This window comes from Rana temporaria, chromosome 8, assembly GCF_905171775.1.
Source record: "Rana temporaria chromosome 8, aRanTem1.1, whole genome shotgun sequence".
Classification (NCBI taxonomy): Eukaryota; Metazoa; Chordata; class Amphibia; order Anura; family Ranidae; genus Rana; species Rana temporaria.
The window spans coordinates 19459070-19478608 of record NC_053496.1 but is presented as its reverse complement, the minus strand read 5'-3'; the positions used below and the strand labels follow the sequence as shown (position 1 = coordinate 19478608).

The window sequence follows — 19539 nt, the reverse complement described above, 5'->3', positions numbered from 1 at the left end:
TGCCCCATAGTGTTTAATAAAAAATATTTATGGGCATATAACCTCCAAAATATTGCGGGCACATGGCCTCTAAAAAAACTTTTTCAACAACAGTTACATAATGATCAACAGTTGAACGAATATACAGTTTTGTTCAAAATTATTGAACCCCCCAATGCTGTAAAGGGTTTTAGGGAATTTAGTGTACATTTGTAATTGTATTCAGAATGAAATCCTACAATGACTTCTTAAAGAACCATATGCAACTAAAATGACATCAATTGGTTTTGTAATACAGTAGTAAATGCAAAATTCAAGGCAAAGGGCACTGTTGAAACGCTACCTGGTCGTGGCAGAAAGAAGATGCTGACTTCGACTGCTGAGCGCTACCTGAAGCGTAGAGTGGAGAAAAGTCCCTGTGTGACTGCTGAGGAACTGAGAAAATATTTGTCAGATGTGGGTACTGAAGTTTCTGCTCAGACAATACGGCGCACACTGCGTAATGAAGGCCTTCATGCCAGAACTCCCAGGCGCACCCCCTTGCTGTCTCCAAAGAATAAGAAGATTCGACTGCAGTATGCCAAAAGTCATGTGGACAAACCACAGAAGTTTTGGGATTGTGTTCTGTGGACTGATGAAACTGTTTGGGCCCATGGATCAACGCTATGTTTGGAGGAGGAAGAACAATGTCTATGATGAAAAGAACACCTTGCATACTGTGAAGCATGGCGGGGGGTCAATCATGCTTTGGGGCTGTTTTGCTTCTGCAGGTACAGGGAAGCTTCAGCGTGTGCAAGGTACCATGAATTCTCTTCAGTACCAGGAGATATTGGATGACAATGTGATGCAGTCCGTCACAAACCTGAGGCTTGGGAGACGTTGGACCTTTCAACAGGACAATGATCCCAAGCATACCTCCAAGTCCACTAGAGCATGGTTGCAGATTAAAGGCTGGAACATTTTGGAGTGGCCATCGCAGTCACCAGACTTAAATCCGATTGAAAACCTCTGGTGGGACTTAAAGAAAGCAGCTGCAGTGCGCAAGCCTAAGAATGTGACTGAACTGGAGGCTTTTGCCCATGACGAATGTGCGAAGATACCCGTAGATATTATTAAAGGGGGCTCCCAGATTCCGATAAGCCTCCCGCCCGCATACCCCGACAACCAACGGCCAGGGTTGTCGGGAAGGGGCCCTGTCCTCATCAACATGGGGACAGGGTGCTCTGAGGTGGGGGGGCCGCAGTGCGCCCCCCTGCCCCAGAGCACCCAACCCCCCCATGTTGAGGGCATGCAGCCTGGTACAGCTCAGGAGGGGGGGGCGCTCGCTCGTCCCCACTCCCTTCCTGGCCGGCCGGGTAGCGTGCTTTGGATACGGGTCTGGTATGGATTGTAGGGGGGCCTCCTACGCCGTTTTTTTCGTCGTAGGGGGCTCTCCTTACAACCCATAACAGACCCAAGGGCCCGGTATGCTCCTGAGGGGGAACCCATGCCGGATTTTTATTTAAAATCCGGCGGGGACTTCCCCCTCAGGATTCATAACAAACGCCGCACACGTGTAGAATTGGCAGGAATCCAAGTCGGATCTCCCGTCGCTTCTATGACGCGCTTGCTGGGATGTGCTGTCACTATTCCAGTGAGTGCGAGATGTCGGCGAGATCTCGGCACCATGTCGCCGAGAATCAGCGCGATGCTGTCGTGCTAAAAACACAATATCACAAACACCTACTGTAAGTACTAAGATTGAATGTCACTTGGTGGTTGAATAAAACTGATAATGATGTGAGCACAGAAAAGACATTTGTGGTTATTTCATTATAAATGTTATGTTATATTTGTCTGACCTACACGTGCCTCTTTGATTTAATTGTAAGCAGGATGACTGAATGATCAAAATCAATGTCAAACTGGGCAAAACAATCAATTTCAGTGGGGGTTGAATAATTTTGAATACAACTGTATACAGTAAGTAAAACAAATCATAATAGCAGTCATATTATAGCCAAGAGGAAATTGGCCAGAATGGCCTGGGTAATCAATCTAAATTAATCTCAAGGTACAAGGGGGGGGGGGGGGCAAAAGGGGAACAATGCAAAGGATATTGAGAATTGAATAGGGACATGATTTAGACCATATGAAGGTTGGTATGGTTGATCCATGGTGAATTAAAGTTAACGGCCCAGATTCACGAAGCTCAGCGCATCAATAGGCGGGCGTATCGCAACGCAGATACACTAGACCGTCGAAACTTAGAGAGGCAAGCAGCCTATTCAGCAAGCAAATGCGCGCTGCGATGCGCCATCGTAATGTAATTTTGATGGCGTAACCCGACGTAATTCAAAGTGGGAAGGAGGTGGGCGTGATCCATTTAAATGAAGTGTGACCCCATGCAAATTAAGGTCCGAACGAACGGCGCATGCGCCGACACGTGATCGCATCCCCCGCGTCCCACTGCGCATGCGCCCCAATTCGCCTCTCGTATTCCCCCCCACGATAACCCAGCCCACCGTTTCCGCCCAGGCCATAAATCCGCACGGACATGCGCCAGTCAAGTGCAAAAGTACACCTGCTGGTTTTGGTCGTTTGGTGTGGCTACTTTTGCTTTGTTCAGATCAAAAAAGATGTCTGAGGCTGGCTCGAAAGATAGGAGGGAAAAAAACTTTATTATTGAGGAGAAGGCGGTGATTATTGATGCCATGAGAAAATATAACAAGTTCCTCCACGGCAAGGAAAGTGGCTCGACCAACAAGGTCCGTAAGGATCAAATCTTGGCACAGATTGCAGCGGAGGTGAGTGCCCTTGGCTATGCCAACCGGACCCCAGACAAGATCGCCAAGAAGATCAACGACCTGCGGCGTCTTGTGAAGGAGAAGGTGGCCAAGATAAAAAAACACAGTAGGGGCACCGGAGGTGGACCAGCCCTGAAACTAAGACTGACACCTGATGAGGAGGTCATTGCCAGGTGCCTGGAGAAGGAGCAGGTGGAGGGCCTGGAGGGCTTCGAGTCAGTTGATCAGCCCTTGAGGACAGGTGAGTGTGTTTTTTCTTTTATCTGGTGTATAGCATGTGTGTGGGGGGGGAGTGAATATGTGACAAGTGTGTGGGTCCACCAACATGTTACTGTTTTGTGTCATCCACAGATATGCAGGATGAAGCGGGCCCATCCTCGGCTGCTGGCCAACCAAGCCCATCCCAGGATACCAGTGTCCACACCTCTCCATTAGAGGAAGTGGAGGAGGAGCACGGGCACCTGGATGATGGCATATATCTGGGGGATGAGACCACCGTCGCTGGACCCTCCCATACCTCCACCTCCATAGGGGATACCCCCCCAAGGGACTCAAACTTCATGGGAACCCCCCCAAGGCCCTCAAATGTGGGATTCCCCCCAAGGGCCTCCACCCTTTTGGGAAGCCCCCTAAGGGCCTCCGACCTTTTGGGAAGCCCATCCTCCCTAAGGGAAGTTCCCTCAGGGTCCTCCCCATACATTCGTCCCCAAGCCTCACCTGCACCCAGGAAGGCAATTAGGAAGACGAGGGGTGATCCTGATGCCTTAGAAGCCACTTTGGCTATGGACCTGGCCAGGCAGACCCAACATGTGGGTTCTGTTGCATGTGATATGCGCCGGGTGGCAGCCAGCCTGGCCTCCATGCAGCAGACCCAGGCTGCTTTCACTGCCACCATTAGTGAAAATGTGCAGGAGGTCAGTGCCAACAGCACTGCGTTGGTGACCTGCGTTAGGGACCTGGATGACACTAATTCTGGCCTTGTGGCAGAGGTGAGGAGCCTGGGAGTGGCCATACAGGCCAATACAGCAGCCATTGAGGCGGTGGGGAATCAGACCACTGCGGTCCTTACCCGCATAGCCCTGGCTTTAGAGGGTATCCAGGCAGCCAGGGAGAGACCGGGGGATGTTCCTCCTCCCAATGATCCACACCCCCCATCCGCGGCTGCCCCCAGGCAACAGAGGGCACGGAGCCTTGGCACTAGGCGTAGTCCACGTCGGGCCAGATGAGTGCCATTTTGATTATTTTATTTTTATATTCAATTTGATTTTTGGTTATTAATTGATACTCATGATATGAGTGATATTTTGTTATTATGATACTCGATTGGAGTTGTATTTATTTTATTATTATTTTGGATATATATATTGACAATTATTTTCAGAGAAACATACAGCAACATAATTGGAGCCTTGACGTGGCGTTGCTGCTCCCAAGTACCGCACGGTGTACTTCGGTCTAATCCAATTTATTGGTGTTTGGGGGGGGTGTGTTAGGGACCACAGTGGGGTGCATGCGTGCATTAGCATTGTGACATGTTTCATGTGCGTGTTGCACGTGAAAATAAGCCTTCCACGAGGCATCTCCTGACTGCTCTTCCCTCTGCAGACGGGGGAACCTCGGTTGGGGGGGGAATGTTTGGTTCGGGGGTCAGGTCATGACGGACTTCAACCTGCAGGCCCCTTCTCATGGCGAAATTGTGCAAAATGCAACATGCACCGATAATCTGGCACACAAAGTCTGGGGCATACAACAGTGTACCCCCAGACCTATCTAGGCATCGGAACCGTGACTTCAGGAGGCCAAACGTGCGCTCCACCACTCCCCGGGTACGTATATGAGCCTCGTTGTAGCTTCTTTCTCCTGGTGTTTGTGGGTTCCGGAATGGGGTCATCAGGTGGGGTCCCAGGGCATATCCAGAGTCACCTGGAAGGGAAAAGACAGGAGGATGTTAGTCATGCATGTGCCCCTCGTGATGTCTGCATCATGGGGGGGGGGACAGTCATACCTGACACCCATGTCACTCACCAACCAGCCAGCTGTCCCCATACACGTTCTCTTCAAATTGTCTTGGGATGTCGCTTTGCCGGTAGATAAAGCTGTCATGGGTGGCCCCAGGGTGTTTAGCACATACGTGCCATATGAGGCCTTGAGCATCGGTTATTACTTGTACATTATTGGAATGCCAATTCTTCCTGTTACGGTACATATGTTCAGCGTCACGGGGGGGCTGGAGTGCCACATGAGAACAATCAATGGCCCCCACAGTGCGTGGAAATCTGGCTATTTTATAGAAATCGGTTCTTGCCTTTGCCTGCTGGACCTCCTGGGTGGGTCTCACAATGTGGTGGGACATCCGTCTCAGGATAGCGGGTACAACTTGGTGCACGCACCTACTCATTGTGGATTGGGACATCCCAGCCAAATTTCCACTGGTTCTTTGAAATGATCCACTGGCTAAAAAATGCAGGGTTGCCATGACCTTGAGCAGTGGCGGCACTGCTTGTGATCGATGTGTTGGGCTGGTGAGGTCATCCTGCAGGGATCGTACTATTTCCATGATGGCTTCAGTGTCAAATCTCAACAAGCGAAACACCTCCGATTCCACCATGCCAAAGAGGTCCATGCGATCTCGGGGTACCCTCTCCTGTGCCCTCCTCCTCCTCCTGCGTGCGCGTAGACGCCGTAGTAGTATGACCACGGCTGCCCCTGACATGTTGGCACACAGATGTGTTGTCCTGCAAGTGTTGTTGCTCAGCTCCTCTGTCACGCTGCTGCTGTTGCTGCTCTCCAGCTGACCTGTGCAAGTCCGTTGCAAAGTTACCCCTGCTTTTATGAAGGGTAACTTTAGATCGGGCTAGCAGCTTACGCGCACCGCGCGTAGCCTACGACGGACAATCGTACGCATGTGAATCGGCATTTCTCCCTCATTTGCATAATTGAATAGCTAATCAATGGGAACGAAGAATACGCCTAGCCTAAATATGCGCCTAAGTTTCGCCGGCGGAGGACAGTTGCGTTGGACGGGTGAAGCCTAAGTTCACGTGTATGTGCTTCTGTGGGTACCGCGCATCGATACGACGGCGCACATCTACACTTACGCCGCGTATCTCGAGATACACCGGAGTATGTCTTTGTGAATCTGGCCCAACAACTTGAAAAAATGACAGTAGACAGCTTGACGCGTTTCGCGGTTTCATGACCGCTCATCAGGAGCAATAAACCATGGAAATTATCTGCGAACAAAAATATAAGTTCCAGACAGTCTCAGAGGTCAAATTGAAAAAGTTAAATGCAGAAATCGCAAAACTAAACAAGGAATGAAGAAATAAGAAAAATAAAATTAAAAATAAATTAAATTCATTGTGCCAACCTCACTGTTCCTATCCTCACTGTGCCCATTGCAGCCTCACTGTGCCCAAGTCAGTGTACCTGAAATTATTGACAGGCTGTGGGCGTCCATTCATTGTTTAAAAGTCTCCTCCTGGTCCCTTCCGTGATAGGCGTTTCTCAGCACAGTTCTGCCTATCACGGACGTTCTCTCATCCTCGGACTCAGTTTCCCAGCAGACACTATGTTCAGTGTTCTGTCAATCACGGACGTCCTCTTGTCCGAGGATGAAAGGACGTCCGTGATTAGCAGAACACTGAACACAGTGTCTGCTGGGAAACTGAGTCCGAGGATGAGAGAACGTCTGTGATAGGCCTTTTTCTTAGCAGACACAGTTCTGCCTATCACGGACATTCTCTCATCCTCTGACTCAGTTTCCCAGCAGACACTGTGTTCAGTGTTTTGCCAATCAGGGACGTCCTTTCATCCTCGGACAAGAGGACGTCCGTGATTGGCGGAACACTGAACATAGTGTCTGCTGGGAAACGCCCATCACGGAAGGGACCAGAAGGAGACCGCGACTTTTAAACAATGGACGCCCGAAGCCTGTCAATAATTTCAGGCACACTGACTCGAGTATAAGCCAAGGGAGTATTTTCAGCCGTAAAAAAAAGGCTGAAAAACTTGGCTTATAACAGAAAAATCCCTAGCTTTTTGATCTTTCAAAATACTATTTACAGTATGTCAACTGTTAAAAGAGAAGTATACCGTATTTGCCGGTGTATAAGGCGACCGGGCGTATAAGACGACCCTCTAATTTTACAGTTTTTTTTTTATTTTTTGCCTGTACTCACCATATAAGATGACCCCCCCTTCCGAGGCTTCCGATGCTTCATATTTCTTTCTTCTGGAGCCATATTCTTCTTCCTTCTTGCTGGGGTTGTAGCCAAGTGTGTCTTGCCTACAGTCAATCATGGTGGTGGTAGTGTTATGGTCTGGGGCTGCATGAGTGCTGCCGGCACTGGGGAGCTACAGATCATTGAGGGAACCATGAATGCCAACATGTACTGTGACATACTGAAACAGAGCAGATCCCCTCCCTTCAGGGACTGGGCCGCAGGGCAGTATTCCAACATGATAATGACCCCAAACACACCTCACTCCCACACTGCCTTGCTAAAGAAGCTGAGGGTAAAGGTGATGGACTGGCCAAGCATGTCTCCAGACCTAAACCCTATTGAGCATCTGTCGGGAATCCTCAAACGGAAAGTGGAGCAGCACAAGGTCTCTAACATCCACCAGCTCTGTAATGTCATCATGGAGGAGGGGAAGAGGACTCCAGTGGAAGCCTGTGAAGCTCTAGTGAACTCCATGCCCAAGAGGGTTAAGGCAGTGCTGGAAAATAATGGTGGCCACACCAAATTTGGACACTTTGGGCCCAATTTGGATATTTTCACATAGGGACATTAATGGCTGTGTGTTGAGTTATTTTGAGGGGACAGCACATGTACACTGTTATACAAGCTGTACACTCACTACTTTACATTGTAGAAAAGTGTAATTTCTTCAGTGTTGTCACATGAAAAGATATAATAAAATATTTACAAAAATTTGAGGGGTGTACTCACTTTTGTGAGATAATGTACAGTGGGGTTCGAAAGTTTGGGCACCCCAAGGAAAGATGGAAAAATCTCCAAAAGGAATCAAATTACAGATTAGACATTCTTATAATATGTCAAAAAAAGTTAGATTTTATTTCCATCATTTTCACTTTCAAAATTACAGAAAACAAAAAAAATGGTCTTCCCAGACGATGATTGAGAACAATCCATGACACTGGCAGGTCTCAGCAAAGGGGGCAGTGCATGCTATAAATTCTGCAGGGTGCCCAAACTTTTGCAGACGCCATTTTTTTGTTTTCTGTCATTTTGAAAGTTTAAATGATGGAAATAAAATCTAACTTTTTTTGACATATTATAAGAATGTCTAATCTGTAATTTGATGCCTTTTGGAGATTTTTTCCATCTTTCCTTGGCTTCGTTATGCACATTAATACAAATTTTTACCTGGGGTGCCCAAACTTTCGATCCCCACTGTATGTGCAGAGCTCCTATACTTCCAGATAGTGTCAGAGCTTGCCCTGTCACTCTTAGCAGTCCACATTCATACTGGCCCATCGCTATGATGAGTTCTGACTGGTTGCTGTAGCAAAAAAAGCCCAATTTCCTTTCTAATCTTTCTAATTCTTCCCCATTGTAACATTTCGTGGAGCATAAAGAGAAAATGTCCTCACTACTCCCGTGCTTTCACATATAGCGGCTTTCCATTGATCTGTATATCTATACCCTACCACTGTGACTTCTGTATAACCTCTATACTACTCCTTTCTAATAAATAATTCAAGGTTTATAGATTAAAGCACATTACAGAGATATATGATTTTACAGCAGTATAATGGAGAGAAACCTCTACAGCTCAGAAGTGTTCCACAGGCTACATTTCCTCTAACTGACATCATTCCTCGGGTCTTGTGTTCTGTAGCATTTATAAATGATGAACTATAACAGCCGGAATAATTTTACTAAGAAAAAAAAATGCAGCTCATTAGACATGTGCACAACAAAAAATGTCGTATTGTTTTGTTCCGTTTCGTCCCATTCCATAGATTCGGAATTTCGTAAGACGCAAGCTTTCCTATTCGGACCCGTTCCTATTTCGTAAGACGCAAGTTTTCCTATTCGGACCCGTTCGTATTTCGTAAGACGCAAGTTTTCCTATTCGGACCGGTTCGTATTTTCGTAACAGTTTTATTTTGGTTTATACTGAATGATTCGTAATTCTGTCTAATTTATTTTCGTTGATTCGAAATTCGTAATTTTGTTAGATAATAATTTTCGTTTAATGGATTAGTAATTTTGTACTTTGGTAAATACATAGCAACACGCGGCTAATCCATATTAAGATATACTTTCTCTTAAGCCCCGTACACACGGTCGGAACTTTTGCCAACAAACGTCAAAATGAGCGTTTTTCCAAAAAATCTGACCGTGTGTACAGTAGGTGAACCCGATTTTGTGTCAATCTCGCTCTCTTTCTCAGCGAGATTGAGCACCTACGAGCCCCATCGCGGGAGCCAGCGCCGAGCTGGCTTGCCGCGATGGAGACAGAGCCGTCATAGAAGCGACGGGAGATCCGACTTGGATTCCCGCCAATTCTACACGTGTGCGGCGTTTGTTATGAATCCTGAAGGGGAAGTCCCCGCCGGATTTTAACCACTTAAGGACCACCGCATGTACATATACGTCCACAATATGGCACGTACAGGCACATGGGCGTATAGGTACGTCCTCGCCTATTAGCGGGTGGGGGGTCCGATCGGGACCCCCCCCGCTACATGCGGTGGTCGGGTCCGCTCGGGGAGCGATCCGGGACCACGGCGCGGCTATTTGTTTATAGCCGCTCCGTCGCGATCGCTCCCCGGAGCTGAAGAACGGGGTGAGCCGTGTGTAAACACGGCTTCCCCGTCCTTCACTATGGCGGCGCATCGATCGCGTCATTCCCTTTATAGGGAAGACACGATCGATGACGTCATTCCTACAGCCACACCCCCAAACAGTTGTAAACACATACTAGGTGCACCCTAACTCCTACAGCGCCACCTGTGGTTAACTCCCAAACTGCAACTGTCATTTTCACAATAAAGAATGCAATTTAAATGCATTTTTTGCTGTGAAAATGACAATGGTCCCAAAAATGTGTCAAAATTGTCCGAAGTGTCCGCCATAATGTCGCAGTCACGAAAAAAATTGCTGATCGCCGCCATTAGTAGTAAAAAAATAAAAAAAAATAAAAATGCAATAAAACTATCCCCTATTTTGTAAACACTATAAATTTTGCGCAAACCAATCGATAAACGCTTATTGCGATTTTTTTTACTAAAAATAGGTAGAAGAATACGTATCGGCCTAAACTGAGGAAAAAAAATGTTTTTATATATGTTTTTGGGGGATATTTATTACAGCAAAAAGTAAAAAATATTGCTTTTTTTTCAAAATTGTCGCTCTATTTTTGTTTATAGCGCAAAAACTAAAAACCGCAGATGTGATCAAATACCACCAAAAGAAAGCTCTATTTGTGGGGAAAAAAGGACGCCAATTTTGTTTGGGAGCCACGTCGCACGACCGCGCAATTGTCTGTTAAAGCGACGCAGTCCCGAACTGTAAAAACACCTTGGGTCTTTAGGCTGCATATTGGTCCGGGGCTTAAGTGGTTAAATAAAAATCCGGCATGGGTCCCCCCTCAGGAGCATACCGGGCCCTTAGGTCTGTAATGGGTTGTAAGGAGAGCCCCCCTACGCCGAAAAAAACGGCGTAGGGGGTCCCCCTACAATCCATACCAGACCCGTATCCAAAGCACGCTACCCGGCCAGCCAGGAAGGGAGTGGGGACGAGCGAGCGCCCCCCCCCCTCCTGAGGCGTACCAGGCTGCATGCCCTCAACATGGGGGGGTTGGGTGCTCTGGGGCAGGGGGGCGCACTGCGGCCCCCCCACCTCAGAGCACCCTGTCCCCATGTTGATGAGGACAGGGCCCCTTCCCGACAACCCTGGCCGTTGGTTGTCGGGGTATGCGGGCGGGAGGCTTATCGGAATCTGGGAGCCCCCTTTAATAAGGGGGCCCCCAGATACCGGCCCCCCACCCTAAGTGAATGAGTATGGGGTACATCGTACCCCTACCCATTCACCTGCAAGAAAAGTGGTAAAAACACAAATAAACCACACAGTGTATTAAAATATTTTATTAGTCTGCTCCGGAGGCCGCCCCCTGTCTTCTTTATTAGCTCTTTTACCAGGGGGGGGCTTCTTCTTTGACGTCTTCGGGTGGGTGGGGGCCGCCGTCTGGTTCTCTTCCACCGCCGGGGGGGGGTGGCTTTTAAAAAAGCCCCCACCCCCCCCGGCGGGTTTCCTCCGGCGTCTTCGGCGGGGCTCTTCTTCTTCCGCTATCCCGACGGGTCTTCTCCGCTATCCGGGGGGTCTCGCCGCTCTCCGCTGTTGACTCGTCGCACCCCGGTTCTTCGTCTCGCAGTCCGGTCCCTTCTTCCGTGCTGTACGTCTTCTTCCGCGCTGTGACGTCATGTTCTTCACTTCTCTTCTTCTCCCGATGTTGACTCGCCGGTCCTCCTCGCTGAAATGACGGATGCGCGCCTTGCATCGGACCTATATAGGCCTCACAGTCCCATCATGCTCTGTACCTACCCATGTGATACCTACCACGTGGGTAGGTATCACATGGGTAGGTACAGAGCATGATGGGACTGTGAGGCCTATATAGGTCCGATGCAAGGCGCGCATCCGTCATTTCAGCGAGGAGGACCGGCGAGTCAACATCGGGAGAAGGAGAGAAGTGAAGAACATGACGTCACAGCACGGAAGAAGAACTCATCACAGCACGGAAGGAGAAGACGTACAGCACGGAAGAAGACACCGGACAGCGAGACGAAGAACCGGGGTGCGCCGAGTCAACAACGGAGAGCGGCGAAGACAGAAGGAGAACCCCGGAGAGTTGAGAAGACCCGTCGGGATAGCGGAAGAAGAAGAGCCCCGCCGAAGACGCCGGAGGAAAGCCGCCGGGGGGGTGGGGGCTTTTTTAAAAGCCACCCCCCCCCCGGCGGTGGAAGAGAACCAGACGGCGGCCCCCACCCACCCGAAGACGTCAAAGAAGAAGCCCCCCCTGGTAAAAGAGCTAATAAAGAAGACAGGGGGCGGCCTCCGGAGCAGAAAAATAAAATATTTTAATACACTGTGTGGTTTATTTGTGTTTTTACCACTTTTCTTGCAGGTGAATGGGTAGGGGTACGATGTACCCCATACTCATTCACTTAGGGTGGGGGGGCCGGTATCTGGGGGCCCCCTTATTAAAGGGGGCTCCCAGATTCCGATAAGCCTCCCGCCCGCATACCCCAACAACCAACGGCCAGGGTTGTCGGGAAGGGGCCCTGTCCTCATCAACATGGGGACAGGGTGCTCTGAGGTGGGGGGGCCGCAGTGCGCCCCCCTGCCCCAGAGCACCCAACCCCCCCATGTTGAGGGCATGCAGCCTGGTACGGCTCAGGAGGGGGGGGGCGCTCGCTCGTCCCCACTCCCTTCCTGGCTGGCCGGGTAGCGTGCTTTGGATACGGGTCTGGTATGGATTGTAGGGGGACCCCCTACGCCGTTTTTTTCGGCGTAGGGGGGCTCTCCTTACAACCCATAACAGACCTAAGGGCCCGGTATGCTCCTGAGGGGGGGACCCGTGCCGGATTTTTATTTAAAATCCGGCGGGGACTTCCCCCTCAGGATTCATAACAAACGCCGCACACGTGTAGAATTGGCGGGAATCCAAGTCGGATCTCCCGTCGCTTCTATGACGCGCTTGCTGGGATGTGCTGTCACTATTCCAGTGAGTGTGAGATGTCGGCGAGATCTCGGCACCCTGTCGCCGAGTATCAGCGCGACGCTGTCGTGCTAAAAGCACAATATCACAAACACCTACTGTACGCTCTATCGGACAAACTTTTTCGTTTTCAAAAGTCCGGCCAACTCCCTTCAGACAAAAATCCACGGAAACGTTTGTTTGAAGTCCGATCGTGTGTACGAGGCTTTACACTGTACAATGTGACTCAGCACAAAAGAGATAAGATGATTGGCTAAGATATTAAGTAATCACTCACTAACTACACTGCCCAGTGCCCATTCGAAAGAACGATACAAGTACACAAATTTACACCATTGGCAGCCGAGTAAACCGGAAGTGATGTTGTGACGTTGCTTACGTGTTTATATATAGACTGTAATGAACCCAACACTTCGTGCCAGTCTGTCTCTAGCCGCCGGAAGTGGCGGCTTATGAATCGGGTCTCCCTGTGGGACGGGAGGCCCAGTAAGAGCGGCGGAAGGCGGTGAGAGGGGGGGGGTGTTCTCTACCACTCCTCCGGGATAACAACCGAGCAGCTTTTAGCCGCATCGGTTGTTATCCCTGGAAAGCCATAATTACTGGAAAGCTGACCGCCTACTCTAAAGCAGCTGCGGGCATCATCCCAGTATAACCCCCTAAAGCCGAGGCCGCATAGGGGTTAACGGCTCGGAGCCGACAGCGATTTTCCCGGGTGCATGCATGCTAGCCTGCATTCAGTACAAGATGAGTATGTAGCAAAATAAGGGTCCTTCTTGGTCTTGGGTTAGTGTTTGTTATCAAGAGTTAGGTGTTGGAATAGGAAGGTTGAGTGTTTTAACTCTGGAAACAGCGCCCAAGGTGGACAAATGACTAGTCACCAGCCTGTAGTTGCCCTACTGATCTTTTCCCCATAACTGACCTATCATGCCTTATTCTGCACTCTGTGTGGAGGTGGCCATCTTGGTAGAGCCAGGGCTTTGCTTCCTTGAGTCAGAACCTCCAAAAGTAGGGTGACCAGACATCCCCAGTTTCAGGGAACAGTCCCCTGATTGAGGACACTGTCTCCGGACCAAGTCTGTCCCCGGTTTTGTCCCCAGATTGGATTTAATAGGGGGCAGGGGCAATTTCAAAGACAGTCAGTGCAGAATTGAAATTAAAAAATTTGAATTACACACCCCCGCTCCGCCGTGCCTACTAGCATAGGGGGGTTGTATTTTTTCCCATTATATGTGCCCCTTTCTAATGATCATGTGCTGGTCGGAGCGGAGGGAATATTTCTTCAGTTTCGGGAGCATGCCCATTCAGCTCCGCTCGCATGTTCTTCTGCCTTGGCTTAAATCCTGCCTATCTCCTTGCCTTCCCTGGCGGAGTGATCTTCCTCCGCTCCCCATCCAGTAGTAGCCGGGGCCCGAAGAGTAAGACTTGAGAGGCTGTGAGGCAGGCGGCGGCGGGCAGAGAGTCGCTGATTGTTGTCATTACTAGTAAAGAAAAAATATGTCTCTGGATTTCATTTTAAAAATCTGGTCACCTTATCCAAAGGGTCATCTCATTTCAAATCTCCGGAGTCTAAAGCCCTGTACACACGGGCCAGAATCTCGTCAGGAAGAAAACTTTGTTTTTCCTGACGAGATTCTTCGCCCGAGTGTACAGAAACTCCATTCAAAAGAACCGCCGTTATTTTGAATGCCAAGAACGCGGTGACGGCATCGCCTACGACGAGCGTGCCCTTTGGAAGCTACCACGCATGCGTCAAAGTCATTTCGAGCATGCGCGGGTTTCCACGGCGACAGGTAAGTATACAGACGCTCGGGTTTCTCGGCACTGCCGAGAATCACGACGAGAAAATAGAGAGCAGGTTCTCTATTTTTCTTGTCGAGATTCTGGGCAGTTTTCTTGACGAAAAACCTGAAAGCCTCGTACACACGCTCGGTGTACTCAGCAAGAAAGCTCGGCCAGCAGTTTTCTTGCTGGTTTTTGCCGAGAAAACCGAGCGTGTGTACGAAGCTTAACTAGATGCCGACCAGCCGCCGCAGTTCTACGGCGGTAGGTCGGCTCTCCTGCGCGAGAGCCTGTAGCTCTACGTCGGCTCTCGAAGGGGCCACTAGGGGCCCCCCGCTCGCTCCTGACTCCGCGCACGTGCCTGGCGGTCGCGATCACAGCCGGGCACCCGCGATCGCTCGTAAACACACAGCTCCCGGTCCTGTCAGGGGAGAAATGCCTGACCGTCTGTTCATACAATGTATGAACAGCGATCAGTCATTTCCCCTAGTGAGTCCACCCCCCTACAGTTAGAACACACCCAGGGAACATACTTAACCCCTTCTCCGTCCCCTAGTGTTAACCCCTTCCCTGCCAGTGGCATTTTTATAGTAATCCAATGCATTTTTATAGCACTGATCGCTATAAAAATGCCAATGGTCCCAAAAATGTGTCAAAAGTGTCCAAAGTGTCCGCCGTAATGTCGCAGTACCGAAAAAAAGGCTGATCGCCGCCATTACTTTTTTTTTTAATTCAATACTTTTTTTTTATTGTTTCCATACAGATATAGCAGAAAAAAAAATACAAATCCATATTTTATACTCAGTGCATTATATGTGCATACAAAAAATTAATTGCATAGGTTAAAAATTTCCTTCAATCCCATTCCCAACCCTCCCTCCCTCCCTCCTATCTTACTTTTAAAGTGCATACACGTTTTTTGGTTCTGTTCTTTTCCTTAAATTATTCTTTACCTATCTTTCCCTAATTAAAGTGAGCGGCCTATTTTACATAACCAGTGCTCCCATATTGCATTACATTTTTTGATGTTACCACGTCTAATCCATGTTCCCCTTTCCTTCCCAATTGTGCTGTTCATTACGTTAAACCATTCCTCTACTGTGGGTGCATTTTGTGCTTGCCATTTTAGTGCGATCAATTTCCTCGCCTGAAACAGGCATCTTATAGCTGCTACTAATATATCCCTCTGCCCCATTCTCTCCTCAATGCATCCTAATAGACAAACCCTGGCTTCAAGTTCCAGAGTGGTTCCAAAGGTTGCGTTTATAATGTCCAGAATCTTAGCCCAATATCTATGCAATTTTGGGCATTTCCACATCATGTGGATGAGGTCCCCTGTATTTTGACATCTGGGACATTTGTCATCTGACTTCCATCCAAATCCATATAATTTCTTGGGGGTATAGTAGACCCTGTGGAGGAGAAACAAATGAGAAACCCGTTGTGAGGGGGCTAGTGAAACCACTGTCCCTTGTTCCAGTATCCTGTCCCATTGGTCATTTGTTATGAGTCCAATATCCTCCTCCCACCTCTGTTTATTCTTGCTCAGCTTCTCTTTTCCTATTAACTGATCGCTGATCCGTTCGTACAATTCTGAGATAAGACCTTTCAAGACCCCCGTCTTGATTAGTCTTTGGAGATGCGTGAGCTTTTGCCATCTTACCGGCTGTAATTTAAATTGGGCTTGTAGTGCGTGTCTAACCTGCAAATAGGCAAAAAACATAGAATTTGGGATGCCATATTCCCGACTTAGCTCTGAGAAGGGTTTTAATGTGCAGTCTGTGTAGAGTTGTGCCACTCTGGTTATCGCACGTTTATCCCATTCTTTTAATTTTCCCATGGCCAAAATTTCTTTTAAGTTATTATTTTCCCATAGTGGGGAGTATTCTGTTAATCCTTTATAGCCCAAGGCTAGTTTTCCCGCTTTCCATATTCTTACCATCATCTTTACTGTTTGACTTTTTACAGAGAAAGAGTTGGCCTCCAAGGTCTCTATTACCGATCTATGAGGAGACCCTCTTAATATCATTTTCCCACTTGCATTTCCTCCCCCCTCTATGCTACACCCCCCCAAATGCTGCAACTGCCATTACTAGTAAAAAAAATATATATTATTAAAAATGCCATAAAACTACCCCCTATTTTGTAAACGCTACAACTTTTGCGCAAACCAATTACGAAAAATTTGTAGAAGAATACGTATCGGCCTAAACTGAGGAAAAAAATATTGTTTTTAAATATATTTTTGGGGGATATTTATTATGGTAAAAAGTAAAAAATATGATTTTTTTTCAAAATTGTCACTCTATTTTTGTTTATAGCGCAAAAACTAAAAAACGCAGAGGTGATCAAATACCACAAAAAGAAAGCTCTATTTGTGGGAAAAAAAGGACTGTTGGAAGCCGCTAAGCATTAATTATTATTGCTCTATGTATACATATATCCTGTATTAGGGAAAAAAAAAATCAATGACATTGTAGTACTACATACTTTATCACAGAATGCATGCTAATTAATACTTACAAGGTTTTGTATGAAATATTTATTAAAGCCCCAGCTGTAAACACTGGTGACGTTCAAAACAATGTGTTAATCCACAGGCGGAAGCATAATCACCGCCACTGCTAAAACCAAGAGATTCAAATATGTTTCTAGAACAAATGCAAACTGTGATCTGGATCTTCATCAGAAACATGAAGACCAGCAGTTAATTTCTCCATGCTAACCAAATCACCATAGATATGTACGGAGGAGGAGCAATGAATCCACAGAGAAACATCTGCAGACTCGAAAACATGGACATAGTTTTAAAGTGATTAGTGGATTTCGCACCTAGGGCCAGATTCACGTAGCTCGGCGCAAATTAAGTTACTCCAAACGTATGTCATTTAAGTTACGGCGCCTTAATTTTGTGTCATAAGTGCCGTATCCACAGCGCATTTGCGCCCAAAATTGCGCAAGCGTAACTTAAATCGCGTAAGACGGGGTTATTGCAAGTGGGAAGGAAGTGGGAGTGCTCCATTGTAATGAGCCGTGATCCCGTGCAAATGAAGGGCCGGCCGTACTGCGCATGCGCGCACGAATCTGCACCTCACTGGGCATGTGCAGAACTCGGCTCGGCGCAATCAGTGAGATAGGTAAAAGGCCAAGCATACTTAGTTTGAGAATCGCCCTGTGTATAAATAGCCCCAGACAAACACACTTCCCTTGCAAAAGTACATCCCTGTGTTCCCCTTTCCTAGAGCAAGTTGCTTTTGCTCTGTCGTCTGTTGGTGTGTGTTGGTGAGTTTAGTGTTAGATAAAAGATTTGGAGGAGTAGTAGCTGTGTTTTTTTTCTGAGTGTATTTACTGTTTGTTTTTTCCGTGTTTGTTTTTGAATTTGTATTAGCTGTCTGCTTGTGTGGTTTGATTTTTGTGTGTGTTTTTTGTGTGAGTATTTGTGTTTGTTTGTTGTGTGAGTATTTGTGTTTGTTTGTTGTGTTTGTTTTTTGTTGGTGCTGAGTGTTGGGTGTTATGGCACTGAAGCGCAGGAAGCTTAATTTTTCCAACACAGAAAAGCAGATACTTGCTAGGGCCATCACCCGTTTCGGGTGTTATTTGCATGGCCCTGAGAGCCGGGACACCACCCCGGCCAGGAGGAAGGAGATCATTAAAAAAATTACTGATCAGATCAATGCAGCGGGGGGAGACAAGGACCCCCGATGGGATTCAAAAGAAGATCAACGATCATAGGAGCCTGGTCCGGGACAAGATGGCCAAAATAAATGCCCATGCCACGGGCACTGGAGGAGGCCCACCCTGCTCCGTCAGGCTGTCTGAGGAGGAATGGGCAGTGGCCCGGTGCTTCCATAGCCAGCAGGTGGTGGGCCTGTCTGGCTTTCAATCTGATTCTCCTGTGAGGACAGGTAATTTTTGTTTTTTTCTATCTGGTGATTAGCATGTGTGGGTGGGGGAAGGGAAGATGTGCCAAGTGTGTGGATCCTCCAACCTGTGAATGTTTTGTGTCCTCAACAGATGGCCAGGAGATTGCTGGGCCATCAGGCCAGGAGGTTGCTGGGCCATCAGGCCAGGAGATTGTTGGGCCATCAGGCCAGGCTGCACCATCCCCAGGACAACAGGCTGCAGAAGAGCCCCAAGAAGGGCAGGAGTCCCCAGGGGAGGGGAGTGGCCACACCTCCCCTCATGAGGAGGTTGAGGGGGGGGGATGAGGATGAAGATATGGACATTGCCAGGGAAATCTTTTTGGCTTCGGATGTGGTTCCCCCTGAGGCTACCCCTGAGGCTGGCGCAGCAGTCAGGCCTCCATCAGGGGTAGCCCCTCTCACTCCTCCCCCACCAGGCCTCCCCCACAAGGGTCTCTCTCTCCCCTCCTCCCAGGCCACAAGATTCAGCTGCAGGCAGGATGGCGACCCAGAGGACCAGGGGGGTGGCCGAGTGTCTGCCGGCCAATCTGCAGAGGGACAATGCCCGGCAGACCCGCCATCTGGGTCAGATCAACCAGACTCTGACCCAGATGGAGGACAGCCTGGGCTCAATTAAGGAGTCACTCACTGATGTGGCCACAAACTCCTTGGCGGTCATCACATGCAGTTGTGACCTACAGACCGCCACAACAGGCGTGGCCCAGGAGGTGAGTGCCCTGACCCAGGCTGTCCAGGACAACACCCGGGCTGTCCAGGCCAATACGGCAGCCCTACAATCAGTCTGAACAGAATTGCAGTGGCCTTGGAGGGCAGGCCAGCAGGAGGACAGTCACCAGGGGAGGCTCCTCCTTCCCCTGCTTCAACCCCCCCCCCCCAGGAGTCTCCCCTGGTTGGCCGTGGCCGCCCCAGGCGTAGCTCTCGCCGCCGCCGTTAACTTTTGGGGTACTTTTTTTTTTTATTATACTGTGATTATGATTTGATTTATGTGTGTGAATGATGTATGAATGTGGGGGTGGCATTCCTGATTAAATAAGGGTGTCACCCTCATTTTTGGTGGAGTAGGGATCCCCAGGACCAGGGAGAAGTGATCCCAGGTCCATGTGAATGGTGTATGAATGCACAGTGACATAATTGGAGCCGTGGCGTGGCGTTACTGCTCCCAAGTACCATTGGGGGTACTTGGATCTAATCCAATTAGATGTGCATGTGATGTGTCTGTGCTAGGGACCACAGTGGGTGTGCATGTATGCATTCTCATTGTGACATGATTAATGTGTGTGTTTACTGTGCAAAGATGCATTCTGCGAGGCGTCTCC

General features: G+C 48.6%; 1 protein-coding gene across 1 annotated transcript in view; it reads right to left on the bottom strand.

Moving 5' to 3' along the window:
* Positions 1-19539, bottom strand: part of STK32C (serine/threonine kinase 32C) — a 293893-nt gene that overhangs the window by 75406 nt on the left and 198948 nt on the right. The gene's annotated exons all lie outside the window — the stretch shown is intronic.